The 19,738-nt window shown below is 34.9% G+C and overlaps 1 protein-coding gene across 1 annotated transcript in view; it reads left to right on the top strand.

Annotated features, from left to right (window-relative positions):
- LOC111415636 (Regulator of eph expression) overlaps window positions 1-19,738 on the top strand; it is a 170,612-nt gene that overhangs the window by 39,191 nt on the left and 111,683 nt on the right. The gene's annotated exons all lie outside the window — the stretch shown is intronic.

A 19,738-nucleotide genomic window follows, 5' to 3' on the forward strand; every position in this document is an offset into this window, starting at 1 on the left:
CATTTTCATGCATTTCAACGACCCAATCAGCAATGACACGACGTTGTTGATGATCGGACGGCTTGAGTTCTTGTGTTAACTGAAGTTTATAAGCCTTAAGACCCAAATCTTTATGCAAAATACGCTGTAATCACGTTTGTGGAATGCCTAATTCCAAAGAACGACGAGGAATGGACAAACCTGGGTTTTTTTCAACACTTTCGGCTACAGCAGCAATATTCTCGGCTGTTCTTGAGCGACGTGCACGGGTTTTATTCTTCACATCACTAACTTGTCCCAACAGCTCGAATTTTTCCACCAATTTCTGTATTGTGGTCCGACAAGGTGCTTCACGACGACCCAAAAATGTTCGAGTTTTACGAACCGTCTCTGCCAAAATTTCACCATTTTTATAGTGAAATAGAATAGAATTTTAATAATTTCAATGTGTTGTTGAAGCGTGTATCGTTCCATTTTTATTAATGGCGTACTTTCTACTTGTCAAATGTCAAAAAATGACAGCTTCAAAAGTGACATCTACCGAAATAACGGGCTATTCAAAATAACACCTCTTATTGGAAAACCTTTACTTCAAAATTTCGAAAAGTTAACTTGCCATAGTAAAGCGACCAAACGATCAAGACAGCCTTTCTCGGCACCAAAACATATCCCATCATTTTGCTTAAGCATGTACTGAATCCTACATTGATATCTCAAAAATCTGTTGGAAAAAATGTCTGTTGGATCCGATTTTTCTAGAAAAATTCGAATAACTCGAGAACGGCCGAATCAAATTGCAAAAAGTAAAGTTATTCGTAAGCCTTGAAAACGGACAAATCCAAACTTGTAAAAATATATAGGGTGTTCCATTTAAAAAAATAAAGTAGGTGGTGACTTCCGGTATAACCGGAAGTGTTACAAATGTGAAAATATTTTAGTCGAAGAAAACACAATTGATAATATGTAAATCTGAATTCTCAAATTTTTGTTTTGGCCAGAACCCTAGAAACGTTTAATGACCGGTCTCGCTGAATCACCCTGTATATCAAGCGCTATTTCTTAAAGATATCTTTATCGTCATCATTCTTTCGTTTATATAATAGGTGTCCATGACGTTGTTCTCTAGTTGTCTCCTCATTAGAATTCCTATTGCTGCATTTTCTCTCTCCGATTTATTCATTCCAGAGTCGAATAATGTATATTTTCTTAAGGCTATTTTTTTACGTGTTTTAGTTACTAACCAGATGTCTATTTTTCGCTATCGTCGTCTTCGTTAAGTCAGTCCAATTTCGAGGCTCTTCTTTATTTCTTTGAGCCAGTAGTTCATTTTACGGTAGGCAGGCGGATAACCTTACCTATCAACCCTGCTCCTTTACCCTGACTTGCAACCGGCATCGGTGTTTGCTGGGCTATTCGATCCACCCACCTCCGACCGAAGACGAAGTTAAGTATTAACTCTTAATTACATTTGTAAAAGGTACATGAATTGAGAGTAGGCAAAGTAGGCGAAGTAAAGCCTCACCATTTTATGTTGATAATTAGTGTTAAAACATTAAATTAAAGTCATAGTTAGTTGTTTTTATCTTTTAAAGCTTTTCTTGATTTTGAGTATGTTAAAAGCAAACCTTTATCTTTTATTGAAATAATTGGGTTGATCGATGGATTGACTGTGTACCTTCTTAATAAAGAAATGAGAGCAAGTAATCAATCGTTTCCGCCACGGTTTAAAAGCTTTTCCTTAGTAGTGCGCCACTACATGGCGTCATGAGAAACGTGGACAACCGCTGTAAATATGCAGCAGCGGTTGGCCATATGCGCACCGATCCTATCAGCGTGGAAAATTTTTGCCACTGTCGCCGGTTAAATATTGATATCGACGGGGTCCACTTGAATCCCATAGGAGAGCCGATAAATTCTCGGCAGTCCATATCCAGTTGTTTACCTTATTTGCCCGTTCGCCGTCGAAAGTTGTATGGAGGACCAAAAACGGCGCAATGGGCTCGCACAAGAGCGGTTTCTATTACGTTTCATGTCGACCGTTGCTGTGTTATTTTCGTTATTTACTGCGAGAATCCAATTGCACAAAACCGATACTAAAATACCTTATAAGTTTATCTTATCAACCTAAAATGATAAACAATATATTCGCCTCGCCCGGTTTGAAGACCGAAATGATAAAAAGTACATCAGAAAAGAGTTTCGGAAGGAAAGCGTTGCGACGCTTCTCGCCTTCATGAAACGAGTTTGCAAACTTCGGCCGAAGTACATACAGCTCTCCCGGCACGTTACAGGCAATTAACGAGTTTTGTTTTGTGCCGCTGAATGGTGAAGTTATAATGAGTTCGCTAATTCATTATGATGTAACTTCCCGATGCGGACAAACTGCGACGGTTATTCGTGAAAAAATAAACTTTTATACTCTAAATTCATATAATTTATTATTAAAAATTAATAAGAAATTTTTCTATTTTTTACAGGTAAATCGAACGTTGTGTCATTGAAAGTCAAGAAGAATCGCAGTGAGTTGACCTGGACCTTGATACGGTCTGTATATTGCGCAAACTACGCCTTCGTCAAAGTGAAACCGTGTTATTTTTTCGTTCGTTTTTCATTCTATACGCCGCTCGCGGGTCCGAGCCATGACATCAGCCTGGCAGAGTAAACACGGGCCACCGCTGCTGTGAGACTCTCTAAATATAGACGAGACAGACTGTCGACATGGGGTATTCGAAGGAAGTGTGTAGAAGGAGCGCAATAGCGAGATCAGCGACGTAGAGAGTTATAAGAGGCCTTTGGTTGGTAGCAGAATGGGTGCCGAGTGGTTTATAGTCGAACGTATTCGTTATAACTTGCAATCTCGAGTACAAAGTGATGTAAATAGCACCACGAGAACTGGGCAGCCAATTAGAAAGGTAATTCTGGATTAACGCGTGAAGGAGTTGAACAAGTTGAGGCGGAAAAGGAGGGAATGAGGAAGTTATGGGCGCGTTATAACTAGGTGTAATTGATATTGAAATCCTAAGACGAAATCGCCGCCGATTACAATCATGTACAAGTAATGACTGTAATGGCAATGGTAATCTGATTGTAAATGTCTATGTTATTAAGGATTTTCGATATTTATCGTTTTTGTTGGAATAGAAATTCTTTGGCAGCTACTAGTTGACGTCAACTCGCGTCTTGGAGGCAGGACAAATGCGTAGTGCATTGTTCACCTATTTCACCTATTATTGTCTAAAAATATACCAACTCATATTACTAGTTTTTTAAACTCAAAATACAATAATAGAAATTAATTAAGATTTAGAATAATCTTATTTATTTCATCTCTCCGTTTCTAATATCTTCTACAACTAGTTTTTAATCATGCGTTAAATGCTGTTATCGACAATGCACGATACCTATAACCGACTCCGTTTTATTGAACTAGTCCCTCACTTTATTTCCTGTTTTACGCAGAACCTCCCTTTGACGCTTTAGATGTCGTTCTCTCCGTCTGATTTGAAAAACAAGTTCTTATTTTTTTCTCTCAATATGAGTTGGTCAGATCTGGGTACTTAAGGCTCGTCCCTCCAATTTGGTTTCCCTACTTTCTATCCGCCCATATCTTCTTGGTCCACCATTCCTTCCGGCATCTGTTTTTCCACTCCTCCAGACTCCTTTTCCTTCACTTCCTCTTTGTCGTTATATCCAGCGGTATCATGTCCTCCAGAATCTGTGATACCTGCTTCTGTACCGTTCGCAGGCGTATTTGGGACTAAATTGATCGGTAGTATATTGCACGTGACTTTGCCACCCCAGATCCTTTCCGAGGATCATTCCGACATATTTTAGCTTCTTACCGGTCTCCACAATAAAATCTCTCACCCTGAAAACTGCCTTCCTCTTCGGGATCTTGGCCTCTGAAATAATTCTCTCCCACGGTGCTTTGCTGAAGACATTTCTGACATCTATTGTAATTTAATCACTTAGCTTTTTTTAAGTCTTGTCTAAACTTATCTTTTTTTTTAAGTCTCAGGGACGACTCTTTTAAGAGTCGTCCCTGAGACTTAAATACTCTCTTTCCATATGCCCGTTATTATAATTTCAAATAGCTTTCTGTAGCAATTCATTAAGCACAAGCCAGTGAGGCTTTTCACCTCTTTGACCGATTTAGAAATCAGTACTAATGTACCTTTTTTCTATTGTACATCGTGGCTAGCTCTTCTACCCCTACTTCGACCACGTCCTTGACCATTTCCGGAGTAATCTGATCCTTTGCACTCTTTAGATTCTTGGATAGAAAACGAATCTTATTCGCAGTCGTCTCAACACCCTTCTCATTTTCCTCAAACCCCTCGTAAGTCGTCTTTGTGCTATTCTCCCGTCCTAAGCTTTCTCAATTAAAGTTTCCGAATTACGCAATAATTGCTTAAGGTCTTCAAGTAAAGTGCAACTTTGTATCCTGGATATTTTACGTTGATGCTTTGCGAGTCGCCGTTTATTCCTGCCGTATTTGGGGCTGTAAATGTACTCGGTAAATGTTTGCCGGGCGAGTTTCGAGAAATTTACTAGCCCTTCGGTGTTCATTGCTACTTCGCTTTACAATGAATTTCGCAGACTTTCTCTCGAGAATGAAGTCGGTTGCATCATCCTACAAAGATAGTTAAGAAATAAAAATTATGAGGTTCACCATTTTATTTATATGATATGGTTTAGATACTAACGTAACTTTAAGTTGGAAAGGTTTTGAAGTGTGACTGTACAATTTCATTGTTTCGAGCACCTATATTTGCTTAACCTTGAAAATTTTCAAAGCGAGAGAGGAAAAAATTATCGTTTAATATCTAAAAACACAAATAAAGTGTATTATCTCGCTTGATAATAGGAATTATGAGTAAATACAACTGACGTAAATGTACAACCGTGAAGGTATAAACGGAAAAGCCGAAATGCATATAAATAGAAATAAGATTTAAAAAATCTGGATTTTTCTAGTTTCGATTAGGGAAACTACCAACTTCAATACAGATAAGATAAATTTGAAGTGGTTTTACTCCAAGCGATTGGCTTTATAGATAAATATCCTGTTTTGTAACGTTTTCTACTTAGATTATTTCTTAAATTTTTACAACGGAAAATTTGGTTAGTTACGAGTTACGTAACATTCTGGATTAAAATTCAATTAATCACTCAGTTATAAATTACTACTCGACTTGTACTTGATACTAATGATATTTACGTGATTACGTAATTAAAATTTTACAAATTTCGTCCCGGTACTCGTTTTTCATCCGGCGCGTGAATAATTTATCACAATCGAGAATTAATCATCTTCTAAACAGCGGCGCGGCGTTTGTTTTTTGCACTGAATTTGACAGCGTACTCGTATAGAAAATAGTTTTAAATTATCGATTGGATCAACAAAATTAATCCAATTATATTATAAAGTTAGTACCACTTCGTATCATTCCGATTTCAATCTTTTTTTCGAGGAATTTCTACAAATCCATAATAGACCTCGATTTGGATTGGTTTGAATTCGAGTCCGCCATTGAAAGACGTAACGGGGATACAATGGCAAGTCCAATTATAAGCGATTACATCACGTCGCCCCTTGTAAATAGGCGCACACGGGAAAAAAGGGATATCTACGTGAATTTTTCGCATCTTTCCACGAAGGGATTCTCGTCCCGTATTTTTCTGAATGTATTCCCTTAACGAGCAACTTTTACAACAAGTACAGTTCTTTTATGAAACTAACCTAAATGTTATCAGCTGAAACAGTAATAAAATAGCAACCACAATTGCTGCAAACGTCAACATAAATGGGAACGGAACCGCGAACTGATTGTATACATTCACAAAACAAACAATGAACGCTAAAACATAAAGTATAATAATTTAAAAAATTGTTGCCTATGACGATATTATGTTGCACAATAAATATGCGCAACTATATGAAAAAGACTTGTTTATAGCTTAATTTGCGCGGCGGAAATTAAACGACCAGTCACTTTCAAATAAGCCGATTCAATTTATTATTTTGTTTAAAGAAATTGTTTGATTACGGTGTTAATTTTTTATAGTTGCGTGTAACTATTCTAAATTATTCTAATAAATTGTTCTAAAATAAATTCTAAAATCTGAACAAGTGGGAAGGCAAACGGTAAAAATCCTCGCTTGGGCTTTTTCTTGATCAACTTTGAAAACTTGTAAGTAGTTGAACTAAATATATTTACTGTTCAGTGCATTTTATTACACTGTGCAGATTTTGGAACATTTTCTCCATACATAAACTCAGGACAACTTTTCCATGCGATCTTAATCGATCACGAAATCTCAGAACTTTCCGCTTACCAGTTGTATTAGAATGCCTCTCTTTTCATTCATCAAGTTCATTTATCAGCTTTCAATAACATCGAAGAACATAATTTTTCAACCATTTAGACAAGATTTCAATTAATTTCTAAGCAATTTTCAATAATTTTGGACAGTATGGAATAGGTATAAATCAGTTCTTAACCACTTAAACAAGTTTTCAAAGATTACTAAGCAATTTTCAAGGTGTCATTTTGAACGCAACAAGTTTTCAACCATTTAGACAAATTTCCAATAATTTGTAACCAGTTTTCAATCGGATTGAATATTATAGAACTAACCCGTCTTTAACCATTTAGACAAACTTTCAATGATTACGATCCAGCTCTCTATCATTTTAAGCAATATGGAATACTTATAAATAAGTTTTTAATCATTTCGACATGTTTTCAATGATTTTCAGATTTCAGTATTTTTGGATAACGTGGAATAGGCAGAAACTATTTTTTAGCCAACAACTTTCAATGATTAAGATCCAGCTCTCTATCATTTTAAGAATCATGAAATACCTATGAATACGTTTTCAACCATTTAGACAAATTTTTAATGATTTTCAATCAATTTTCAATAACTTTGGACAATATGGAATTGGTAGAAACCTGTTCTTAACCACTCAGTCAAGTTTTTAAAGATTACCAAGCTGTTTTCTCCTATTTTGAGCATCATGAAATGCTTGTGTGTAAATGCTTTACCTCATTAATGTTCAGTCTTTCGGGATGCCAAGACAACATTTTTATAAATTCAACAGTTTAATTACTCTAATCATTAATTATTTCATTCAAAATCATTTAAAAAAAAAAGCAACTAAAGTAACTTAAAAAAAATTGAAGTTACATCATTAAAATATCTAAATCAGTATTTGAAGCTTCCAAGAGCTCTTTGTCTTTGATCTTTTTGGCTACTTCATCATTTGTTATATAACTTTTCAGCACAACTTAATGTCTAGATTGTCACGTGACCTTATTGTAAAGAATTTCAGAATTTTCAATTGAACAATGCTGGATATCGTTTTCTTTCAATAAATTAAAAATTTGTTTAGGTGTATGTTATAGGTCTGAAATCTACAATAAAAAATACTTTATAGACGAGTTGAGACTCTCTCTCTAATTTATCCATGCTTTGATCTTTGTGTACTCTGTGGTGATTTCCATATCAATTTGCTGGACCTGACGAATGTATATTGTGATGAGTTTCTAGAAATGATTGGGAGTTTTGAAATGGTATTAACTATTGATCAGCCAACGAGCGTCACAGCCACTTAAAGTAGTTTAATTGATGCAATTTTTTGTAATCATCGTGATCTTATCACTGAAGCAAAAGTTGTTCCTGTACACAATGTAAGTGATCATGAACTTATATTCTGTAACTTTAATTTAACAGTCGAGTCAGTGACTTTGCCTAGGTATTGTAATAAAATCCTTGTTTCCGAAGAAACAGAAAAAAGACTAATTAAATTTAAGAAATTTACAATTTTGGATTGTATTTTGGATTTTGGACATAGAAGCGTACTGACATATAATGGGCGTGCGTTAATTTATAAGATAAAAAACTATCAATTAGAAGTAACATTGATAATACTTACAGGTGATGTGAAACTGTATTATCGCGAACTTTGCACACGAAACAATACATTTTTTCTTCAAACGTCATTAAATGACAACTTTGTTGTCGTGTTTACTCGCGGTAGAAGTAAGTCATTGTTGCATAACGACGGTTGCTAAGATCAACATAGCAAAAAAGTACTTCAGCGTTATGGCGCTAAAGTAAATTTCACTTTAGCGCCATAACGTTGAAGAACATTTCACTTTAGCGCCGTATTATTTGCAACGTTTGAAGAAAAAATACTATGTTTTATTCGGAAGAGAAGCAGATTCGTTTGTGGCTGGTCCGTCATTGCCGGACTCACTTCGTTCGTCCGGCAAACTGTCGGACACGCCACAATTTTAACGGCTCATCTGTCATTAGCGACTCACTGCGTTCGTCGCTAAGCGACAGACCACGCCATAAAAAGCACTGCTTCTCTTCCATATAAAACAATATACTATTTAAACATAACGGTGTGACTGGCTGTGACACAACAAAACGATAAACGTCAAATGGAAGAGGTTTGACACTTTTGTTACACTTTCACATTATCGCTTTCCATCTGCGGTTTTTTTGGACCACACTTACTTTGCAATGCGTAAATTGACATTAAAATTTAAATTCTACTTACATTGTATGTAAATGCCTAAATTATTTTGCTCATTACATTACATTACATTACATAGAATACATATCGGGTAGGCGGACCAACCAACCTTGCACCGCGACCCTAAGGATCTATTGTACCCCGATAGATATCATTATCAAATTTCACCGTGCAGTCCAATGCTCTTAACGTATATTAATACCTTGCTCGGCGAAAGGTCATTCAGATCTTTTGAGGAGATAAACTGCGACCTAAAAATCGAGAATCTGATACGGTTAACGGCAGGGCAGTGGCATAAAACATGCTCAACCGTCTCTGCTTCCTCCGCACATAGTCGGCATTCAACATCGTCGGCTAAACCCAATAAGTTGAGGTGTGCTTTTAATCGACAATGCCCAGTAAAAACACCCATTAGAACTTTTATGCTACTACGGGCAAGTCCTAAAATATTCCCGGGTCTCATTCCAGGAGAACTGGTCCACAGTAGGCGAAGTCTCTCTTCAGCCCACAGTCCAATCCTATATTTGGCCATCGCAAATGATACACCAACTGCTGGTTCCGGCCCCACAAACGCTTCAGCGCTGCCATCTCGTGCTAGCTTATCTGCCGCTTCATTGCCAGCAACCCCAGAGTGACCCAGGACCCAGATTAGAGAGACTCTGTTATCACAATTCAGTGTGTTTAATGTTGTCTTACAATCATTAACCAGAGCCGACACCGTTTTCACGGCTTGCAGCGCCTGGAGAGCGGTTTGACTGTCTGAGAAAATTCGTACTGTCATGTTCTTCACCCCTCTTTCAAGAAGGATTTTAGCACCTATGTCAATAACGAATATTTCCGCCTGGAATACAGTACAGTACGTACCCAGGCTGTAAGCTATTTTGCTCATACACCAACATAAGATTCTCAGTAATGAATCAATTCACCCTTATCTTTTTTAATCTGCTTGAGATTGCAATGGATCTTAAAATGTTTTCGACTCATTGCTCTAGAACGGTCTCGAACCTCAACTTCTTACAAAGTAATCTTGAGGAGTAACTGTATAATTCAGTACTAGCTTGGACGCAATGATGTTGGTATCAACGTCACAGCGTACTTTCTTCTTCACCTAACGAATCTCACGACATCTTCAATTGCAGATTCTTGTCTGACTTGTTTCTGACTCTATCTCTTCTCGTCTTGCCCACTATCATTCTTAGAGTGCTCATCTCAGTTGTTTGCGTCAGCTGTTAATAATTTTCGATTCAAATATATTGAATCAGTTCTAAGCAATGAAGGCAATACTATGTGGATATGCTTGCATATTGCTGAAATTAACAACTAGTGGGAGTAAAGATCCATGTGATGTTTCCTTTCAAATTATTATAGCTAATAAAAGTTTCTTTGTGAGCCCTTTGTTGATGGTTGAGTCAGTGGTGCTTGCTTAGAAGTGTGGTGATAAAAGCGACAGTCAAAAATACGGACTTGTCTGTCTAGCCTTATCCAAGGTATTGAATGGGCAATATACAGTGTGTCCCCGGATAGGTGAAACGACTCTTATAAAATGTAAATTTTTTTCGATATTAATTGTCATCTTTTGGGGTTCAGCCCTGCTTAGTTAAAGACTAATTTTAAACATATTTTCAAGTTTTAAAAGTTTAAGTGAGTGTTGACACTGAAGCGAAAACTTCTTGTGTGTCAGGTAAAGTACCTTTTCTGTTTACAGTTGGTAAAATGTTACTAAGAAATTTTATTCAGAATAAAAAGTTATGGCCATATGCAAATTTTCGGAATCATCGGCCTACTTTATAAGATTAGATACTTTATTAAGATTTTTTGTTTAGAGATTCAAATTGTTCGGGAGAAATAAATAAACCGTTGTTAAAATGTTCACAAAAAATTAATTGTGTGTTCGCCCATAAAAGAAAACAGTTAATCAAAATTAACAGTTAATCAGTTTCATCATAATTTTTTTTAGAGTGAATACTTCCTGCTGTAAGAAATCTTTTGATTAAACGCCAACAAGTACTTCTTTTAATTCCAGTATTTGAAAATTTTCCACTAAATAATGCAATAGCCATATTTATCGGTTTTTCCCCGGTTTCATAATATTGAATCACGTAAACTTTTTCCTCTAATGTTAACATTGTATTTAAAAAACACTTTAAGTTTACTAAATTACAGTTTGGCAGATTAACATTGACAGGAAAGCAATTTTGTTTTTCCATGGCAGTCTTTTTAGAAATAAAATTGTTTGATATGGATTTTTATGAAAGTAGGCCGATCATTCCGAAAATTTGCATATGGCCATAGTTTTTCATTCTGAACAAAACTTCTTAGTAACACTTTCACGTATTGTAAACAGAAAAGGTACTTTACCTGCTACAAAAAATGTTTTTCTTTCACTGTCAAGACTCACTTGTTTTTTAAAAGTTGAAAATATGTTCAAAATTAGTCTTTCATCAAGCAGGGCTAAACCCCAAAAAATTACAATTAATATCGAAAACCTTTTACCTTTTATAAGAGTCGTTTCACCTATCCGGGGACACACTGTATAACCAGATTGCTAATCATGGTGTCTCATGGTATGCTTTTTGTGGTAACTTCTTAAAAGGGATGAACGAATGATGACTACATAGTGAATGAATGATGTGTTCTAACGAGCTGTGTCTGAATAAAAACAAAATTGCACTGCCATTGTTTACTTTTGGACAGGGCTATACTGCTGAAGTCCATTTACTAGTCCCTTTAATTACTATGTTTAATGGTTAACCCTCCTAATTTTTGAGATTCGATGATCATCCCAACCACTCTGTATTTCAGACATATACCATTCTTCGCTTCGTGCTTATTAGCACAAATAGTCCGTTTATGTTCCTAGTCATAAGGCTAAGAATAGTGTGATATCACATTGCCCTATGGAAATTGTTGAGCAACAATCCGCCTTTTATGCACCAATCACAAACTCAAATTTCACTTATCTGTTATATGTTGGGGGTTTTTAGTACCTTCGTGCCATAAAATGTTTTCATTATATTGTTAACTTAATGCTGAAACCAAGATATACAGGGTGTATCTGAATGACTGCAACAAGCTTCAAGGGGTGATTCTTTGGTGAATTTTAAGGGTACTTTCATATATGAACCATGGGCGTCTTCGGACACCCCTTCAAAAATGGCGGAAAATTTTGGTTTAATTTTTTTTTCTCAAAAACCATAAACGCTAGGGTTATTTATTTGAGTTTTTCATGAAAACGACAATGTTTTTTAAAAAATAATTACAGTAGAAAAAGTTTTAGAATTAAAGTCCACATGAAATCAGGTAATAATGTATTAAATCCACTAAAAGGTTAAAAAAATCTGTCAAAATTTATGGGATCATCACCCGTAATCAACCCTTTCAAATGCCTCAATTGGTCTCAACTTGCTACCAATTAATACCCTCGGTACACTCGTAACGTATACCAAATTTGATTTTTCTAACTTAATGTATTACGAAGATATTCAATGTTTTAAAAATTTAAGACCCAACTTTGAAGCCCTATAACTCTTCAGGAGTACAACTTAGTATAGAGATAAGTTGTGTTAAATCGTCTTAATTTATTGTCCTCTACATGTCCCTGTTCTGTGTCGGTTCTTATGTGAATCACCCTGTATATATAATATTGTTCTAATTAAGATGAATTAACTAGTTGAGAAATAAGTTGTGAAAATTTGTAAATGCTCGTTTTCGAAGTAAATCCTCGACACAATGACGTTACTGAATCGTTCAGGAAAGTCTTTCAGTTTTATTATTGTAGCTAGTGAAAAACACGTCTGATGTTCGCTGAAAATTACAAACCGAAATACAACCTTTGTAAATATTTGAAGTCGAGAACGAAAAATAAATAACCGCCGGAAAATTGGTAGAAAACTTTCATGTTGGCCGATTACAGATGACGTTCGACTAGGAAATGATGAAGAATGGGAAGAGTTGGTGGCATCACGTAATCATCCGTAATTGGACGCGCTATTTCATCGCGCCCGACTCCCCCGATACAATCGCTCGATACGGTCTTTTGTGAAGCGGAGTGTTTCCTCGGAATCGGTTAGTGGAAATAACGACGGTGTATTGGAAACGCAGCTTCTAAAGTGTGGGTATTTGCACTTTATGTGAACAAAGAAAGAAGCCGTTCTCTAGAAAACGGCTTCGTATAAAGGAACGAACCAATATTTCGTTAAATGAGCTCTATATTTATGCATAGTTTCTTTTTGAAATGAATTGTAGTACACTTTAAATAAGTATGCCGATTTAAATCAAATTACAAGTACAATACAGGTTTCAAAGCTATATTATTCATCGTTATCATCACTTCTGCAATTGTATTTGTATTAATAGTTTTCCGGCAACATTTTATCACGAGCATTCCAGGCGCAATGGGATAAGCGCACATTCGGGTGCAATTTCGTCTCGAACAATAGTCGAACCATCCATCTTCGTACGGGATCGGGGGATGATAGAGGACAGGTTGATGCTTTGGGGGGTCGTAATTATTTTTAGGGACGGCGAAAGTGCATTGGGCGGACAATGAGGCGCACCGCTGACGGTGTCGTCGTCCAAAAAGGGCAACAAAGGGCCCTGTCCCCGAAAGGTTGACGGGCGGATCCGTTGTTGGGCCGGTGGTGAATGGTGGCGGGTCGTCGACTCGACTCTTCGATGCAACAACAAAACGTCAATATTTGTCCCGAAATTATGCGCCATCCAGATTAGATAATATCCGAACGGTTGCCGAGAAATTAATCAAAACGGCTTTCGCCCGTCCGCCTTCCGATTAAAATTGCTTTAAGCTCACACTGGCTTATGTTTGTACTGAGTATCGATTGCACTGTCGACTGGTAGTTCGGAAATTGTTTGCTGTACACCCGAACCAAATGTAAGGTAACAAAATTTAGTTGGGTGCTGTAAATCTTGAAATATTAATCGTAATGCATTTCCTTTTTAGAATCAATTCATTAAAATATTGGAAATTTTAAACATTCAATAATATGGGTACTATTACGTAATATGTGGTATCTCAGTATTCAATGTTCCGTGCATAATTGATAGCGTATCTCTGTTATCAAATATAAGTTCATTATAAGCTCATTTACTCAGATACGAAATGTGTTGGAGAGAGGAAAAGGACGGAAATGCCAATATGCCGCTGTGAATAAGGGAGCGGATAATTTAGCATCGATTTACCGGGATAAAATTATTATCCCGGTCCGCTTTTAGACGCCGCCGCGGCGTATAAAGGGAATATTCAGCAACGACTTAACAATGTCTCGGCTTCATAAGGCGAAGTAAGTAGATTAAAGTGCGGCGTATGCGCTCCGACATGCATATTCACTTTGCCTTCGAGACAGAGCGTCTATGAACAACAACTATTCATATCGTCTCGTCTCATCACATCTGTGTTGTAATATTGTAATTTACCGGTCCTATTGTAAACCGCTAATTATTAAACACTTTTTGAATTGCCTTGGTTAAATACAATCTTTAGATATATAATAATCTAAATTTAATCTTATAATATCATTCCATTGAAATTATACGTTCGATAATAAGTTGAAATAACCTTTGTGCCGTGCAGTCTGGAATAGCATAGAACGATTTAATTTCGACGCGTCTCGTCTATCCAGGAAGAGAGATAAAGCGCGAGATAAAGTTACCCAAGTGGCGTTGTTTGAGCACGTAGATAACGGAAAATTATATAGGACCGATAAGCAAATTTGTCGAGTTGCGTGCTATAAACTTCTGATCGCGGGATTATTGTTTGTAGAGCTCAGGGTACATGTTGAGATATGGTTTGTTTCTTTTTCAGCTTATGTCATTTACTACTTTAGTTATATCCGAGAAAGTCATTCTACATAATGGAATTGGATCAATATCTTTGGTCTACTTTTCAAGAGATGTTGTCTTGAATTAAAGTACAAAAAAAAATCGATAGGAAAGATGTTACCCAGAGTGAGTCAAGTGACTCACTCAGTGGCTCTACTATGAAGCTTACTACGTGATCTGGGCTCTCTGTATAATTAGTATTCTAAAGGCTTTTGTAAAGGCTATCGATATGTTAAAATTGACATGGATTTATTGCAGGAAATAAATATGACATATGTAACTTGCGTAAATTGGCTATTACATTGGATTATCATAATAAAATACTTTTAAAAAAGAATTAATGTAATAAAATATACGTTAATGCACACTTTCTCTTTCCCTGAGGATAAAGAGAAAGTATTGCATTAGGTTAATCTAAGGAAGTATTTTGTTAAAACTGTTCTTTAAGAGTAAGTTATATATTGAAGTATTTAGTATTCATTCTCATCCTACATTTATATAAATGAAGCTTGAAGAGAGGTTAATAAAAAAAAAAATTTGTCAATTTCAACTAATTCGGTTCATCTCAACAATGACCCACATTGTACAAATGATGACCTAAATTTATTGTTTGTGCAAAACAAATTTATACATAAAATTTAATCTACCAATATAAACACACCTCGTCTATTAATTAGCATTATTTAAAACTAACAAATTAAGAATTCGTCCTAGCACTTCGCCTCTATAACAATCTTCTAATTGTTGTCAAATAATGATAATCATGATCTTTAGGAAAAGTCACACTATCCGTCTTTGTAAATAATATATATTGCACGTTTTAGTTTTGGTCTTAAATCTTTTTTGATATCATAATAAATCTGATTTACTTAACCTTTTTGATTTTCATTAATTTGCTATGATCACTTTATTGCTTCCCATACTATGTAAAATGTTATCATCGGACTCGTATCATGGTGATTCATAATATTATGCAAGAAACATAAAAAAAAAAATCATGATATGGCAACTAATAGATCTCTAAATTTTCAATTGCAATCTTAACTTTCAAGATTAGATATCTTATATAAACATTAAGTATAATAACATCCTATTTTATTAAGAAATTCTTTGCATATAAGTTTGGCATTTCATGAAACTTAGAACCCAGATTTAAGGGCAAGATTTTCCTTGGTTCTTCTTCTTAGCTTCCTAGTTTATGCAAGATCAGCCCTGAATTGTCGGTTCAAATAAATTATTTACCAGTGTGAAGTTACCCATAAATTCCATCCATAAAAAAAACTTTTTTGTTTGTGTATCGATTTTAATGATTAGATTAATAGCTCATTAGAAAGATCTCGTAGAGTAGAGCCTAACATAGTTTTGGCGGCGCAGATTTTGGGCGGGGACACCTTAAATTCTACGAAAAACAGTAAAATATATAGAAAAATTCTCTAACTTTAGAGTCCCAAAAATTGAAAACTAATTAAGATAATATCAGGTATGATTACCAAATCAGAATGCATATACTGTCTTCTACACAAAAGTGAATTTTGGCCGGCGCTAAATCATGTGGGTAATTAGAAAAGTGTGACAAAACACGAACCTGTTTCAAGACGTACGTGGCGCCAAGCGGTTCTTTGAAAAGCAAAATCATATCCATAAGTATAACTTTTTTGTTAATGGTCCGATTTACGTTTGTAATACCTTTTTGGAAAGGGTTCGTCCTGTAGATCATGTCATAGTAATGGCGGCGCGAAATTCTAACAATAACGGTAATTAAAAGAGTACGAACGTTATAAACAATCATACCCATAAATATAACTTTTTTGGTAATTGTCCGATTTTAATGTGTGATACCTTTCTAGAAAGGGCTCGTCCTGTAGATCATATCATAGTAATGGCGGCGTAAAATTCTAACAATAACGGTATTTAAACAATTTAATCATATCCATAAATATAACTTTTTTGTTAATTGTCTGTAACTAACTAATAAATATAACTAATAAATATTACGCGTTTTGTTAATACCAGATGTGTAATAAACGCAAAGTCAAACAAAGTGCCAGAAGAGAGTTGAGCGAAACGCTTACGGAACAACAGAAAATTTGTTAAGAAAGTGATGAATCCAAAAATTAAACACAATTTAACACAAAATTTGACAATCAGCCAGAAAAGTCATTCCTTTATTACCAACAACAACGTTACAATGCCACTTAAATTGCCGAAAGACTATGTAGTAGCCGTGTTCAATAAAGGAAAGTTATACTACAGCAGTTTTCAAACGCTTTTACAGCATAAAAATATGTCTGATATGTACTTAAATAATTTTGTAATAGAATAATATTTTGCAATATTATGTTCAAAGGCATTGGACGTCAATGTTGCAGACTTAATCACTCATACAATAACATGTATGGATCCATTAACATACAATTCACAGTATGAAAATACGACCTTTAACAACAGCCGGGAACATTTAAAACATATTTCGAAAATTAATTAATTGTGGAGTTCTTGTCTGTCATTTGATTGACTGTATATTATCAAATAAACCAGTTAAATCATTCAATGTAGATTCACATAGAAACCTCATTATTGAAACTTTATTAAAAAAAACTACAACTCATTAAAGAAAAATGTCTCTATTTCGCTGAAGAGGTTCATAATGAATTCAAATGCAAGTAATGCTCGTAGATGGCGCATGATACCTGCAAAAGTAGTTTGGACGAACTGTGTGAATTTTGTAGACACCGACCTTAAACTGTGATGGGGCCGTTACACATTCTTTTTTTTATTGGCTTATTCGATAGTTTAGCAAAATTGAAGACTTCTATTAATTTTTTATTTTTCAAACTGGGCCTTACTTTTTCAACATAAAAAATCTTTTTGATCTTACGTGAAAACCTCGTAAACGACACCAAACCTGTTATAGAGGGGATTTTGAATTTTAATATTAATTATTGCAAAAATTAAACAATTTTAGGATCTGAAAATGTTACCAATCCTTCTACTTTTACTTACTTTATCGATTTTTTGAAAAATGGTCTTTCTATTCGATTTAGGATAACGGCCCTATACGGTACAATAAAAATGTGCCATGAATTTTTATATACAATTTAATGTAGCTACATGTAACTACAATTAAATTAGATTTTAATAGTTCACTACTTATACAATTTTGTTTAATTGGTCTCATTTTGTAAATAATTGTTGTAGCGAGTTTTAGATAATTATTATCTTTACAGAAAAATTATATAATATACAGTTGACTTGTCGTTAATAATAATGAATTATAGTATTTTATTAATATACTGTGTTTTTACTTATTATAAAAGTCGGACAATTACTAACAATGTTTAAAGGACTAAGAATATAATTATTTATAACGTTTTTAATCATTTAATTACCCTTATTATTACGAACCCTTTCCAAAAAGGTATCACACATTTAAATCGGACCATTAACAAAAAAGTTATTCTTATGGATATGATTTTGCTTTTCAAAGAACCGCCTGGCGCCACGTACGTCTGGAAACAGGTTCGTGTGTTGTTGTACTTTTCTAATTACCCATATGATTTAGCGACGACCAAAATTCACTGTTGTGTAGAAGACAGTATATGCATTCTGATTTGGTAATCATACCTGATATTATGTTAATCAGTTTTCAATTTTTGGGACTCTAAAGTTAGAGAATTTTCTTATATATTTTACTGTTTTTCGCGGAATTTAAGGTGTTCCCGCCCAAAATCTGCGCCGCCAAAACTATGTTAGGCCTTACTCTACGAGATCTTTCTAATGAGCTATTAATCATTAAAATCGATACACAAACAAAAAAGTTTTTTTTATGGATAGAATTTATGGGTAACTTCACACGGGTAAATTATTTTTATTTTGTTCGTTTTGCCGCATATAGCATAGCATCCTGTACATCCTGTACAGTTTGCCCTTTGTGCGAATAGGTATATTCAAGTCGCATAGCACTCCAGATGTTCTATCAAAATCATTTAATATAAATTGAAAAATTCTCCAAAGCTTTCATAATGACAGTAATACGGTATTCTGAAAGCTCCACGAAAAACTTGATCTTAAAAAAGTATAACTTCTAATGTACACACATAAATCTATACGAAATGGTAAAGGATTTACAAAAGAAAATCTAACAAAGTATGAAATTTGTAACAAATGTTTGGCCTATTTTTGAAATAACGTTTATTTATTTTATTAATTGAATACGGGATTTAAAAGGAAAAACAAAGCAATAAATTAAAGTAATTAATAATTTTAGTTCAGCTACCGCAGCGGTTTAAATGTGAAAAAAAATCACTAGTATGTGCCATACGAATCATTGGTGAATTTTGAAATAGATTTGTTCCGGGAATGACAGTTGGAAACACATAGTCAACTCTTAAAAGTCGAGGTGGTACATGAGGAATCGTATCTGTTGATAATTTAGTTGCAGATAAAAGCATCATTATAAAAGCAAAGCTAGTAAGCTAAGTATTTTAAACTTTTGTTTTGTATTCTTTCTAATCAATTTATGTATATGTGACACCACAGACTGAAGATGGTGTTGCAAAAATGTCAGCTAGTTGTATGAACTTTAATACAGCGGAACGAAATCGGCTGAACAAGCAATTGAGAATTAGTAGTTCAGCATAACCTAAAACTATGGCCAACAATAATATTTTTGAAAATTTTGTGTTATTACAAGAGATAATGGATGATGATGATGTTGATTTTAAGGCTCATTTCATTTTGCCAGTTTTCAAAATTAAAGGGGAGAAACAAAAAATATTAATCCTAACCTAGAATTTCACAACCGCTGACAAACTAAGCGCAGATTACTTACGCTGAGATATTTACTAAACTGCTGCGTGACAGCGCTGACTTAGTGTATTGTTCAGCCGCAACTGCTAATATAGCAACTCAACAGTTGACACCGGCGTGCCCATTGTTTCCAATTATTGCCAAAGTTTGTAGTAGTATTTAAAAATTCACTAACAACTCTGGCATTATGTGCTGGTGCTCCGTCATATTGAAAATATATCATTTGAGACTTATTTAATGACAAATTGTCGACCAAAGGCACAATGTGCTACCTTGATATATTGAGGTATTACCTGAGTTTAAGTTTTTATGGTAGATACTATATGCTAACATTCTATTATCTAAAAGGACACACCATACATTGAACCCCAACTTTCTTTGAACACTCAGAGACTTCATTGGTCCAGATGACATTTTGAACAAACAGCAGATTATTTAATCTAATCTTAGACTGACATCTCCGGCACATAAATAATGAGTTAGCCCCGCTTTGTATGGTTTATACATATTTTTCTTTCATATTCGGAAGTAGCGGCTTTTGGGTCAGACGTCTTGTTCAAT

Source organism: Onthophagus taurus, chromosome 11, assembly GCF_036711975.1.
Source record: "Onthophagus taurus isolate NC chromosome 11, IU_Otau_3.0, whole genome shotgun sequence".
Classification (NCBI taxonomy): domain Eukaryota; kingdom Metazoa; phylum Arthropoda; class Insecta; order Coleoptera; family Scarabaeidae; genus Onthophagus; species Onthophagus taurus.